Source organism: Cyanistes caeruleus, chromosome 1 (assembly GCF_971803275.1).
Source record: "Cyanistes caeruleus chromosome 1, bCyaCae1.hap1.1, whole genome shotgun sequence".
In the NCBI taxonomy this organism is placed as follows: domain Eukaryota; kingdom Metazoa; phylum Chordata; class Aves; order Passeriformes; family Paridae; genus Cyanistes; species Cyanistes caeruleus.
In genome coordinates, this window is record NC_141701.1 from 47,892,911 (window position 1) to 47,906,452 (window position 13,542).

General features: G+C 43.4%; 1 protein-coding gene and 1 long non-coding RNA gene across 25 annotated transcripts in view; one reads left to right on the forward strand and one right to left on the reverse strand.

Moving 5' to 3' along the window:
• GREB1L (GREB1 like retinoic acid receptor coactivator) overlaps nucleotides 1-10,093 on the reverse strand; it is a 134,218-nt gene extending 124,125 nt beyond the window's left edge. For 13 of the 24 annotated variants that reach the window (XM_086890734.1, XM_086890712.1, XM_086890627.1 and 10 more), the window contains exon 1: nucleotides 9,847-10,093. The gene's annotated coding sequence lies outside the window, so the exon portion shown is untranslated. Of the gene's footprint in view, nucleotides 1-325; nucleotides 447-1,522; nucleotides 1,583-9,846 lie in introns of those variants that run through there. The other 11 variants (XM_086890743.1, XM_086890723.1, XM_086890632.1 and 8 more) reach the window with 7 other exon arrangements.
• Nucleotides 10,094-11,232: 1,139 nt separating this feature from the next.
• Nucleotides 11,233-13,443, forward strand: LOC147655485 (uncharacterized). The gene is made up of 2 exons (XR_015287355.1): nucleotides 11,233-11,463; nucleotides 12,302-13,443. It is a non-coding gene; the product is annotated as an uncharacterized LOC147655485 (long non-coding RNA).
• Nucleotides 13,444-13,542: the final 99 nt, after the last annotated feature.

The window sequence follows — 13,542 nt, forward strand, 5'->3', positions numbered from 1 at the left end:
ATTCATGTCCTTTTCTGTTTTATATATATATATATATATATATATATATATATATATATATACATATATACATACATGTACAACCACACACACTACCCTTTATAGCTTTGAGTACTTTGGAGGAGGCAACTGCTTCTGTATTTTCCGTGCAGCACTTTAAACACTTTCAGACATGTAGTAAGAAAGAAGAGTATTACTAAGTTAATGCAGCAAAATAAAACAAAAAAAATCTGTATGTTTAGATGCCCTGCCATTTCATAGCTCTTGACACGAAAGTTTGTGACAGCTAATGGTTTAATCTTTGTGCCCTTGAAATCCAGCTCACCTTCCACATCTGCTTATAATCGTGATCCTTACTTCACCTTCTTCCTCCAAGTCCACAGTCTGGCAGGCAAGTTGTCTTCATCCTGCTCAAAAGGCTTGGAAATCGAGTGCTGACACTCCTACTGAAAAAAAAAGTGGCAAGCACTAGCTGTCAAAATTTACTGGAACTGCTACAAAAGGGACTGTGAGGATATGCGTATTTTTCACTTTGAATTTCTGCTTTAAATATTCCTTCAGTGGTTCTGTGTGTCTATTGGAGACATTAAAGTGTTCTTGGGTTGTTTTGCCTTTCCCATCCTTTTCCTCCAGGTTTTCTTCAAAACTGCTGCTCTGTGGGGTGGTACTGATCACTTGACCAATCCACCTAGTTTCTTATTGTTCTCACAACCAAAAATTTCCCTCTAAGAGGTTAAGATTCAAAAGTGTAACAGCAGTATTTTAACATCGCATCTATACAAATCAATTTTTCAAAGTGTTTTTTTACAAGAATAGGAAGCCACCACGTTCTTAAATGTCACATACAACATGACTGGCAGGAAGCTGTTTCCCTTTTCTTGATTCAGTTATATTGTAGTTATAAAAATCAAGACCTACTTCCCAGTCTTCCTAAAGGAATCACCTAATTGCTCTAAGAATTTGATTCTGTATAAGTGGTTTAAAGAAATTACAAGATTAAGCTTCCTTTATGAAACTGCTGTTCTCAAAGTGGGCTGAAAGTGTAAAAGAGCAGGAGAATAAAGCCACCTGATGCTCCAAAGCAATAGAGATTGGGAGACCTCCTGGGAAGCCGCAGGGAGATGGCCAGAGAGGCAGGAACAAAAGCAGTAAAAGTAGATGGTTTGCTCTCCTGAATGGCAGAACGGAGATGCAGTCGTACACTGTGAAACGCATTATCACCAAGGAGATAGTAAGTAGAGAACTAATGGCAGTGAAGTAGTGTACCAGCAGTAAAAGGACATGGGGCTCAGGACAGGGAACAGAGCACTTGGCTCTCTGCAAATTCTAAATCAAGCCATCAAGAGAAAGTTTTATAACATGCTCTTCATTCTGAGTGTGGGTAGGCAACAGTAATATTTACAAAACTTTGCTGTGAACACCCCTATTTTAGCAGTGATTCCAGTGTAAAGAGGTGGTTGCCCAGATTCCTTACAGCACCAGAAGCAGCTGAGCTCAGCTATCTGCATTTGCTGTTCCTTACCACTACACCATCTCTTTGAAGTGGGTGTGATGGAGAAAGAGCTTGGATCTCACTAAGCCCAGAATGCTGTGCCACACTTCACCTTTTTAATAAGTGTTAATTTCCTCTTTATTAGGAAGACTGTGGAGGATTAGGCTCACAACAGTTTCCAAACACTCTTCTAATTACTCAATTACACCTGAGTGATAACTCAACAAGGGACCATACACACGTCTCCCTGAGCACTGGCATTACAATTGCATGTGACCACCTCTATCTTTTAAAAGACAGCTGGAAATAATGTAGAGGGGGGAGGGGGAGTGGTGGCATAAGGAAATTCTACCAAATTAAAAGCAGAATTTAACTATTACACTCCCAGAAAAATTTTACTTAGGTTTCCTTATTCCTACAGACCTGGGAGTCTACAAGAAAGCAAGTTTTGAAGTTGGAGGTAGCATTATAAAAGAAAGGGGATGAGGAAGGACAAAACACAATATCTCTCAAATTTGCAGAATGCTAGACGTAAAATGTTTCATATGCACATTAATAGTTCGTTAAGAAGCCAAACTGAAATTTAGTTAGGTTTTAGAGAAAAACAGTGGCATAAATGGAGCCTTTCAAGAAAGGTTACTGATTTCTCTGAAATTTTGGTGCTGTACACTCCATTCAACAGAGAAATCAGTGCTGCAGAGGGAGGTGCAGCAGAATTTGGTGCAAAAGGACAGGAGTACCATGAAAAAAGTTCAGCAGCTTAAAATAGCCATCTAAAGAAGCTTCACACTGTAGGTTCTAGGGAAATATTACCAGTTTTGGTGAGACACACAAATGAAGCTTCATTTTAAAAAGGAAGACTACTAATAAGAGTGTTTCAGACCACAGTTACGTTCAGTAACTAAGTTCTTCACTTGCCTGAAAGTGCTCTGATCACATCACACCAAGGGTCTTGAAAAGAGCTAATTACAGACAGTGGTGGAGATAGGAGACAGAGAACAAGAGGATCTCTGCACAGCATTTCACAAAACTAGTCACTCTGGGCTTGCTCATGGAACCAGTACAACAGATGTCTGGTAATCTCTTAAGTAACAGTATCTTAAGTCTGCCCACACTGTTTTCTGTTCACAGCTCCAGCAGTTTGAAAAACTACCTCAAAATAACCTCTCCAAAACCTTACATGAGAAATATTAATCATATCTTGTCATACTGACTCTGGCTGCTCCCTACCTTCTTATTCTTCTGGTGATTTTATGTCACAAAATACAGTTCTTCCTATCTTTTATATTTTATGAACGTTTTATTAGTCAGTGTAGTGTAACTGGTAAAAAAAAATAAATGCAAATTAACCAAAGCATTTGACAGTATATGATGCAAGATTGTCAGGTCAAGTATATGGAGGTTTTTTTTTAATAAACATATGAGGTGCCATGGAACTTAAAATGCTAACTCAATGAGAATAACATTAAATATTCTTCAATGAAAGTAGTAATTTACACAATGCTTTAGGGTCTCTCATGTCCCAAAAGAATTTCAGAAGTTGTGACATTATTGTTTGACAGAATAAGACAACAGAAACCATCTCACGAGGCTTCAGCAGTTATCCAAACCAAACCTAATTACATTTTAGAATCACAGAATGATTTAGGCCAAAAAAGACCTATATGATCATTGAGTCCAAACATCAATCCAGCATTGCCAAGTTCACCACTAAACCATGTCTCTAAGTGCCATGATTATACCTCTTTCGAATACCTCTGTGCTAGTTTTGCATTAATTGACATTTGGTGAGTAGGGAAGAAGCCACCCATGGAGGTGATTTTTCTGAGAGGGGCTGCTAAAAGCTTCCTCTGTGCCTAGGAAAAATCAATAGCTGGTTACCTCTGAGAATTGACAACCTACTGAAACATTTAGAAGCTGGGTCCACCTCTGTGAGATTCAGGTTTTAAAGATGGGTAAGCCTGGGAAATCTCTCTCTTGGCTTCCAGCTTTGGAAGAGGCAACTGGGTGCCGGCTGGACGGGCCCTGTGTGGCCTGGCCGGGATTTCCTGTCCCCTGAGGGGTGATGAACGGGCTGCCCAGCCCCTCACCAGGGGCCTGTCCTGGTGGGCAGCTGGAGCCTCTTCCCAGCGAGGCCAGGCTCCTTCCCAGCAGAGCCCAGCGGTCCTTTTTCCAGCAGCACCGCTGGGCCATGCCAGCTGGGGGCTATGTTGGCACCAGGAACAGCCATGTGGCCAGGGACCAACACTGGGAGTGGCCCTGCCATTGGTGCTGGGGATGGTCCTGAGGCCAGGAGAGGCTGGAGGCTGGGACCTGCCACCACCATCTTGTACCAGGAACAGCCACGTGGCCAGGACTGTGCGGCCAGAACCAGCACAACCAGGACAGCCACACGCAGCTGTGGCTACTTCGGCATGGCTCACAATGAACTTTGTTTGTTTAGCCACTTTTAGCCAGCCATGCTGTGGAGAGAAGGACAAGAACGGCAGCAGCAGCTTTTCTTGTGGAGCTGGTGGTCAGCACAGCTCGCACAGCGTCTGCAGACACCCCGTGAGCAGCAGTGAGAGGCACGGTGAGCAATCCCCCCAGTGCACAGCCTGGATGAGAGCAACCTTTCAGCACTGCAGAACTCTATAAAAACTGTTTCAGTTGATAAAGCTTGAGAACAGATGAACCTATGAACACCAATTCTCTCCCAATTCAGGAAAAAGAAAGGCTGAAGACAAGTATGGAGAACAACGTGGGACACTGGGGTCAGTAAAGGAGGAGTCAGATTCTAGTTAGGAGGGGATTGAGGAGATGTCTTGGTTTTGGGCTGGAATTCTCTTTGTAAGGCTGTGGCAAAGATAAATTTTTGATACATCAGAGTTCATTTTTCCCTGTAATTCATGAAGTGCATGGGGGGATGCAGCATTCACCCGCAGCCCATGAGAAAAGGACACTCATGCTGGAGCGTGTGGATGCTGAAAAGCTGTAATCTAATGAGAAACTTGAACAGAGAGAGATGAGAGACTTTTTTTCGGGGATTGAAGGAGAAAGGCCTCTGTTCCCAGATATAAAAGAAAAGAACTTTTGGGTTTTTATGCTAGAACAGCTCATCCCTAAAATAGTCACCATAAGTTGACACAGCCCATGAAGGCAGTTCTGGGAAAGCTGCAAGGCATGGGAGGGACTTTCACACTGGAAACAGATTTTCCTTTCCTGGTTGGCTGATTTGCCGTGACATTGAAGCCACAAGAGAACTGTTTCTTGTGGAGAAGTCTCCATGGCACGGAAAGATGAACTCCTCTCCCTGCAAGAATTGATGAAAGACTGTTTTAGAGGTGGTAGCTGATTGAAAATCCCAGGTTTTGTCTCTACGTTGTCCGTGTGAAAGAGGTTGTGAAAAGAGGAGAAGTGTTCTGAAGGTTTAATTCTGATTCTCATTTTTCTTTTAGTTCTGTTAATAAAGTTTTCTTTATACCTTTTAAGTTTTGAGCCTACTTTGCCTTCCTCCTAATTCATATCTCACAGCAGGAAATGAGTAAATAATTCTAGTAGGTGCATTAGTGATTTTAGCAAAAGCTAACCTCACCATATTATTTGGTGAGCTGGCCGGGAAACTCAAATAGGCAAATCTAAACCACTACATGAAATTGGTGTTTCTGCCTGGTTTTGAACTGAAACCACCACAATCTCCAAGGCTGGTGACTCAGCAGCTTCCCTGTGCAGGCTGTTACAATGCTGGACAAACCCTTCCATGCAGAAATCTTTCCCAATATCCCAATCTAAACCCCCCCCAGTAGAAGCTGAGGACATTTTCTCTTGTCCTATCACTTGTTATGTGGCAGAAGAGATCAACACCCATCTAGCAAGGTAGTCCCCTCTGAGCCTCTTCTTCTCCAGGCTAAGCAATTCTGCCTCCTTCAGCTGCTCCCCATAGGATTTATGTTTCAGAACCATTATCAGCTCTGTTGCCTTTCTCTGGAGACTCTCCCGCACCTCAATGCCCTTCCTGAATTGAGGGGCCCAAAATGGAACACAGGATTTAAGGTGAAGCCTCAGACAGTGCTGAATACAGAGGGACAATCAGTACTCTGGTCCTGGTGGCCACAGCATATGATATAAGCCAAAATACGACTGGCCTTCTTGGCCTCCTGGGCACATGCTGCCTCATGTTTAGCTGGCTGTCAACAAATACCCCTGGGTCCTTTTCCATCAGGTACATTTCCAGCCACTCCTCCCAAGGCTGTAGTGCTGCACGGGGTTATCATGACCCACAAGCAGGACTTGGCACTTTACCTCATTAAACCCTGTACAATTGGCATTGGCCCATTGATCCAGCCTGTAATTTCTGTAAGAATGCCATACTTCTGTTTGATACTTCCAGGTCAACAACAACAGAGTACAAAATCTGGCTGTCCCCGCTGTGAATAAACACTGTTCCGAATTTCTGTCATCTACAAGTTCCTCCAACAGATATCCCATGTTTTTTTACTTCTGGATTATAAAAACATTAATGATTATATTTAATTATTAAGAGCCTAATGCTACTGGATACTTCCCCAGTACATGCACTTTCAAAGAATGGCTCCTTGGTTTTGGGTCATCTTCACTACCTACCTGCAAATTCAAATCCATTAGCAGGGGCTATAGTAGCCTGCTTACAGTTGCAGATAAGTTTTTACAGTAACTCGCTGAAACTTTATTCATTAGATCTCTCCTTATTATGTGAGGACATCTTCAGAGTTCTTAGAAACAAGATGTGTTTGGGTTACACAAGAAATAGAATTGGTCCATGAATATATCTCCACACAGAATACAGCATGAAACAAAACTATCTGGAATTTTTAAAAATAAAACCTGAAACTACATTAGGCAAGACCATTTTGAACACATATTCTTACAAGCAATACTTTTCTCAACATAGGAAGGAAAGTAATGACAAGACAGGATTTGAGGAAAGTCAACAATTCTGAAAAAAATAACAACACATTAATTGCAAAAGTATAGTGTTGTTTTATGACTGCTGCTGTAATCTGTTTCAGGATATTGCAGATATCTTAATTGCTTACTATATCTAATCAACTCCAGTCCACAAGACTCATTCTCTAAGACATGACTGTCAGAATGTCAGGGCTTAATACTACTTCATTTATTGGTTTTCCCAACAGTTCTCCCCCTCACAATTATGTTTTAGAAACAAAAGAAAACGTATCATTTGCATTACGTGCAAAAAAATGACTATGCAAGAATAGGCAAAGCACATACATCTCAAAGAGGCTGTTCTTCAGAGGTATAAAGCCAAATATCTGAGATGCTTTTCTTCCGTTATTGATTTCACAATCCCTTTTTGGCAAGAGTCAAAATGTGATGCCTTAATATCATGTCCAAGCTCCATGTTTTGTTAATTACGTCCTACCTAGCTAAATGCCCCCTGTAGTTTCAATTAGACATGGTATTCTTCCTCACTTCCCGTCTTGATTATTGTGCACTGTTGCTAAGCGCTAGTTAACAGTTGCCACATTTACCCAAAGTTGGCTGCATTTCAGTGGTCATTCAAAGAATTAAATACAAAACATATGGTACAGAGCCATAGCAAAAAAAAACACTTTTAAAAACCATATCCTTAATATAAAAGGTATTACAAAACTGGTCACACTACTGAAAATAAAATCTTTACAGTCCTATGCCCACTCCAGATTTCCTAGAAACACAGAAAATTAGAGAGAAATGCATTCAATTTTTTTTTCAGCTTTCAGTAAGCAGTTTCTTAGAACATATTTTTTGACATTATACTGAGTCTAGTTTTACACTGAATAAACAGCCCAGCATTCATAGTGTGATGGCTTCAAGGTACAGACATTTTTCCCCTTAAAAAAATAGTTTAATTCTCTATATCCCATAGCAATTAATCAGAGTCTCCTAAATTGGACTCCAAATTTTCTTTACCTCATATCTGCAAAATACTTTGGACATGATTTGTTGAACTGCCAAATATCAATGCCATTAGCTATGTGTTTTGGAAGACCTTGAACCGTGTTTTTTTTGAATTCTAGACAAACTTTTCACACAGTCAGATCACTCCTCCTTTCATGTGTGATGTCCTCATGTGATCTTAAGAAACTTCACGTAATTTAATTATCCCAGTAAAAACTCAGTAATCAGCTTGCCTATTACTGCTTATTACCTTTAGTAGTACATCGTGGACTTAAAAACTGCCTTACCAAAAAATCCTCACTGTTTATGATTGCTGCATTATCTACAGCCAAACTCAACCAATAAAAATTCCTGGTATGTACAAATTGTTTCTTACAGCTATTTTTTTTTCCTGTTAAATACCTTAGAAAAATATTGTTTCACACAAACACTACCAACAGTAAGCAAAAATAGAAACTTAATTTTTTATCTTTTTTTACAGATGTTGAATTAAACCTTCAGGGCTGAGAACCAAATAATTTAAGCATGCAGGCAGATATTGAGCATTATTTGTTCACTTTCCGAAGCATTTTGCTGGGAATACTGGAGAATATATGAGAAAAAGTATTGTAAAATCCACCAATGTTAAAAATTACAAATAACTAAATATTTCTCAGCAGCTCTGACAACACTCTCACAATCCCTATTCCTTTGCAAAGAGGTATTTAACAAGCTAATCCTCCAGCTTCATAAGTGCTTTTGTTGTACTCAGAAGCAAATTCTACAGCATAATGTTTAGAATGGTTAAAGATTTTTTTAATCCACTAGCACATATGTAATAAGTTTTTCAATCATCGTAAGACCCATCCTTGTTTCTCTTTACGGTGCAGATCCCTTTATAAAAACCAAACATAGGTGTGCATTACAGTATTTAAAAGTGATGAAAGCTTTATTTCAGAAACCACATGTATAACTATAACTGCACCTATTTGCTTCACCTCTCTAACAAGAGTAATAATTGTAAAAATAAATAAAATAAAGCTTCTGTAATTCCTAGTCAGGCAATAAGACACAACACTTCCTTCTCAGCAGCCTTTTTATTTCCATCTTTTAAAAAGCTCTTTGTAACAAGGTATCAGTGAAGTATGAAGAATATGAAGTATTATTTCAGTAATACTTAAAGTACCATTCAGTGGAAAAGTCTGAAGAAGCACCAATTCAGAGAAAAGTAAATGGAATAATGTAAAAAACAAAAAAAGGTCCTATCTTCAGCGTATTCAAAGCAAACATACTGACAAGCAGCAGACATGGGAACATTTTTCCACGGGGTAACTGAAAGAGTCTCCCGCACTTCAAACACATCTAAACCATTGATAATTCCTAAATTTCAGAACGTGGATAAATATTTGCGGGCTTGGGGCCTAAACAAACAGCAACGCTTGGCCCACCCGCTGAGCTGGCCGAAATCCTACGGTGTACACAAAGTTTTCGTCTTTCGGAGGTTTCGGGGAGCGCTGGGAGGGAAGGGCCGGACCCGGCGGTACCTAAACACCCCTGTGTACATCTGTCAGCTGCCGCGGGGAGCCGCCGCCGCCTTCATCCCAGCCGCTCTTTTCCCCGTTTTACCTTTACTTCCCAACACCAAAGGAACCGTGTCGGCCAGCTGCCCCCGCGGTGGAAGCTTCACGGACGGCCAGCCGGTGACACGGCCCTCGGGACAGCGCGGCCGGCACCGCGCGTCGGGGCCGCCGCGTCTCCCGGGGACACAGCCGTCCCTCCGCCACGGCGACATCCCCTCGTCGCCCCGAAGGGGGCCCGGCACCCTGTCCTCCCCTCCCTCTTCAAACCCGGCCTGCACATGTGCAGAAGTGCCCCCAAACACCCCCGTCCCGCGGGCCCCCCGCAGCCGGCGCTGCCGCCCCGGGCGCAGCCTCCCGCGGGCGCGGAGGGCGAGGCGCCCGAGCCCCCTCTGCCGGCGGCCGCCCGCCTGGCAGCGCGGGCCGGGGGCGCGCACTCGCCGCCCGCCCGCGCCCCGGCGGAGCCACCTGCACCCCCCGCGCCCGCTTCGTCCCGAGGCTTGGCTGCCGCCCGCCCGCCCGGCCACAGCGGCTGCTTTGCTCCCGCAACCCCCCCGGCCAAGGTTCTCCCACCTCCGCCTTGCTCCATCCGCTCGGGTTATTCCTCTCGCCCCGATCCAAGACGCCGGTAACAAAGGGCTGGAGCCCACCGAGGGGAGGGCGTCCGCAGCCCGCGGGTGACACGGGCGCTGCCCGCCGTGCCGCTGGCAGCCCGCAGCCCACAGCCCCCCGCCGCCGCCGCCGGGCTGCGCTCCGCGGGGTGACAACGCCGAGCGCCACTCGGCGAGCGGAGACGCCGCCGCCGCCCGATCCCGCTACCTTTGTGCCCTCCCAGAAACCGGGGAGAAAGCGAAGCAAAGCTCCGCACCGCTCTCTTACCTTGCTGGGCAGAGAGAGAAAAAGTTGAAGCACTCTCCTTCTACACCTCCCTCACTTCTTTGTTTAGATTTAAATATTTGAAATTCTGGGGCTTTGTTTTTTTGTTTTTTAATTTCCCCCTCCCTCCCCTCACGCCGAGCACTGCGCTCAGGCAGTCCCTCCCGGCGCCCTCGGTGCCACCGTCTCTCCCTCTCTCTCCCTCCCTCCGGGTCTCGGTCTCTCTCTCTCTCTCGGCGAGAGGAGAGGAAGGGAGGGGAGGCGAGGGGAGGAGAATGGGGCGGACCCGCAGGTGCCGCCCCTCCTGCTCTGTCAGCGGGAGGAGAGGGGTCGGGGGCCGGCGGGCGGTGGGAGCGGGCGGCGGCCCCGGGAGTGCCGCGCTCAGGTGCGGAGGTGTCCGGCGGCGGGAACCCCGGCCCTGCCCCAGGGCGGCGGGGCTGGGAAGGGGATGCCAGCGTTGTGTCAGGGATTGAGGTGATGGAACGGGCGCTACTGTGGCATGAGGCAGATGGAGAACAGTGAGGCTTGGGACGTAGCGGCTGGGACTCGGTGACGACGGAGCGAGCTGGGACGCTTCCAGCCTGTGAGGGAAGGGGCGAAGCCCTGCACTGAGAGGAGTCAAGCTAGGAAGTGTCAAAACCCTGTCCGATATCCAGCGTGGCTCGGTGGCCGCTAGGGCAGAAGATGGCACTGGGAGTGCCATCTGCCCTGGGAGAGACGGCCCTGCAGTGCACGCAGGTCAGAGCTGTGGGCAGAGCTGAAATTTGGGTGGGAGGATTACCCCTCTTTTAGTTAGCAATGGAGCTGGTCCAGGAGCGCTGAAGTAGAAGCTGAAGGGACTTAGCATGCTAGGAGATTGCTGGAGGCGAACAGGAGAAGGGCACTCTGAGTATATTTGTGTCTGATATTAAATGGAACTGATATTGTGTCTGATATTTAATTGTAAAGGTTAGGGGGTCTGATTGTGTTGGATAGATTTGAAACAGGAGGATCTGGAACATTTAGATCTGTAAACTGCATCCAAGTGGATGGGGAAGAAGCGGGTTTGGATCCTTGGTGTGTACAAAGATGAAGGTCAGACATAGCAGGAGCATGGGAAGGAGACTAGAAATATAGCCAGGTGCTCTGAGGGTAAATACCCATTTAACTGGGAAAAAATATTTTGCATTTCCTTCCTTTTGCCTTGAATTGATTAAGCAAGCATACAAACCATCTCCCTTTTTGCTTTTCACAGGAAATATTTTTTGAGCACTTTTAAAAAAGTCTTTCTCATCTCTTGGGACCATAAGGCTCAATCCTATGCAGTGTTTTATCTTTCTGCCTCAACATCCGAGAAACAAAAAGTATAGTGACAAAAATGCAGTAGTGTTGTCTGTTCGTTTCCTTTGACAGGAACCTGCTGCAGTGTAACATAGACAAAAAGAAGTCCAGTGTTTTGTCACATCGTTTTCTTTTGTACTTGTTGGTTAAAACACTAAGTTCCAGCATCATTCCCATCAAAAAGCAGGAGCAAAAAAGTGTCCACACCCCTTGGAGAACGTAGAGGTGGCATACCAACAGTGTGGCACTGCAAAAATGCTGCATGGTCCAGAAATGAGAACAACTATCAGGAGAATAAATGTAAGGAAGTTCTGGAGCTCATGGCTATAGCCAAGAGTAAAGGCTATATTCATATAAAGTTCAAAACCAAGGCACGTCCCAAATAAAGCTTTGCAACTGGGTTGTTCACTGGATACTTTGATTCTAATTTCATGCATATTTTATGTGAATAGCTACATCAGTTGTCTTTGAGAGGGCTATTCACATGCTTGAATTGCTTACAGCTGGGTTTCTGCCATGGATTACCTGAAGACATGCTACCTCCATTAGCCCAAACATATTGGTATCTCTGTATTTATAAAGTTGCTAATAACAACAGGTAGCTAAAAATTTAGTTGAATCAGAGTTTAAGATGATTTTCCAAATCAGGACAGGCTTTAGGATCAAACTCTGTCACTATGCCAGTTCTAAGTGATACATTTTTATGCTGTCTATGCCAACTCTGCTATTGATACTACACACAAATATAATGGAATTAAGTAATGTCACTGCCAGTTCTCTTGAGAAAATGTTGCCATGTGGCTCTGAACATATTTAGACAGTAACTATTATTGCTATTAATGGTTTGTGAAAGATTTGAAAGCGTATCAAGGTGCCTGTATAATACTATGCTATCGCATACGACAACTCTGATTACTTAATTATATCTAAATTGATCCTAGTAATTGCAGTCTAGATTTTCCTTGAAATTTGTGTTTGAATTTAATTAGAGATATATACTGAATGAGGGAGAATTATTCTGGTAGCTTTAATGCAGTAACTCTTTTCCTATTTGGACTTATTTTTGTTTTGCTTTTTTGAAGAGACATTAATTATATGTTTTCTTCTAACTTCTTATTTTGACTATCAACATTTACAGCTTGTAGGGTGGTTTCATCTGTACCATCTGTGGGCCATATTGCACATCAGATGGCAGGATAAAATCTGCAATGAGAACATTTTGGGACATAAAAGTCTTTCAGGGTTTGAAGCCATGATATTCACAACACAAATGTGCAGAGCCACTCATGTATCTGAAACAGAAGATGCAGAATGCCAAAGCAGCTGCTGGAATGAAATAAAGGAGAGACCACACACTTTGGGGAACATGATGGCATCAAGAACAAAAGGACGTTTGAGGGAACAAGAAAGCACAACTTTGAGCAGTGAGAAATTGAAGTCAATCATTTGGAATTATTGACAGCAGATATACAGTCGCACAGCAATTAGAGACTCACTTTGGGAATCAAGGTCAATTAATACTGAGGTAAAGAGGCAGCATCAAAAAAACCACCCTGTTTAGCAAACAGCATTTCCTGATTGCTGACTAGGCAGCATAGAAGAAATTGTCTATCGCAGGTTGAGTTTTGGTCATTTTCATACTCACAAGATAGCATCACCTTTATTCTGTTGCAAAGGACTACTGTATAACAACACTCTATGACACTATACTTTGTGCAAAGATTGATGGGCCACTGCGCCGTGGAACTTCACAAGTTGATAGGTATCATTCAGATCTGAGCCTTCACTGTATATTGTTTCACTCTGCATGTATGTGAAAGTCTCTTCACTTTCTTCATATTTGCTGGGTTTGACAGCAATAGGGATAAGGTCCTTTAATAAGTGCTCTGGAAGTCCATTTCCCTCTTCCAAGCCATAAAGGCAAACTTTCAACAGATTTCAACCTTTTTTCTCAATCCTACAAGCAAAGGTTTTAAGTTCATCTTAGATCATTCTCTGAACTGCAGCTTGTGTTTATTGTTGTCATGCCTGTTACATTTAAATATTCACTGATAATCTGATGTATCCAACTTCAGGAATTAGGTTTCAAAAAACACAAAGAAATAAACAAATAGTCACCCAAGAGAGAACTCTCTGCTTTAATTTCTGCTTATTTGTGAACTAGTGATTTCATACATACTAAACCCACTCTATCCTATTTTAATATCAATGTTTTAGTTGACCCAGCATCTGAAACCTTTGATATTAAATTTTGCCTGAATGAAGTGTCTGAATTCCACAGACCTGGTGTTGTCATTGTTAAAATCCAATTGCAGGCTTTGCTCTGATTTCTTTTTTGGGGCTAAAGTGAATCCCACCATCCTGATGGGTAACTCTGGT